Raw genomic sequence first — 229 nt, forward strand, 5'->3', positions numbered from 1 at the left:
CCTGCTCCACGCTGCTCGCCGCACTCAGCGCCTCCCCTCCCACCGTCACGTGCACCGCACCTGCAAGGGGAGCACGAACCAAGGAAGGAATCAACGCATCGCACCGGCGGGGAAGCGACTCGCTTGACCTCCCGGGCACTTCTCGACCGCCCCCCCTGAGTCTTCTGCTAAGACACCTAGAGAGAGACGCGTCCACTGGAGGAGTCCCATTCGGCGGACCTGAGGGGAC

The 229-nt window shown here is 65.9% G+C and overlaps 1 protein-coding gene across 1 annotated transcript in view; it reads right to left on the minus strand.

The window, feature by feature from the left end:
• The window catches only part of EMIHUDRAFT_221221 (hypothetical protein), a gene marked incomplete at both ends in the record, with an annotated part of 5,015 nt that overhangs the window by 1,592 nt on the left and 3,194 nt on the right, over positions 1-229 (minus strand). The gene's annotated exons all lie outside the window — the stretch shown is intronic.

The sequence above is a fragment of the Emiliania huxleyi genome, assembly GCF_000372725.1.
Source record: "Emiliania huxleyi CCMP1516 unplaced genomic scaffold EMIHUscaffold_95, whole genome shotgun sequence".
NCBI lineage: Eukaryota > Haptophyta > Isochrysidales > Noelaerhabdaceae > Emiliania > Emiliania huxleyi.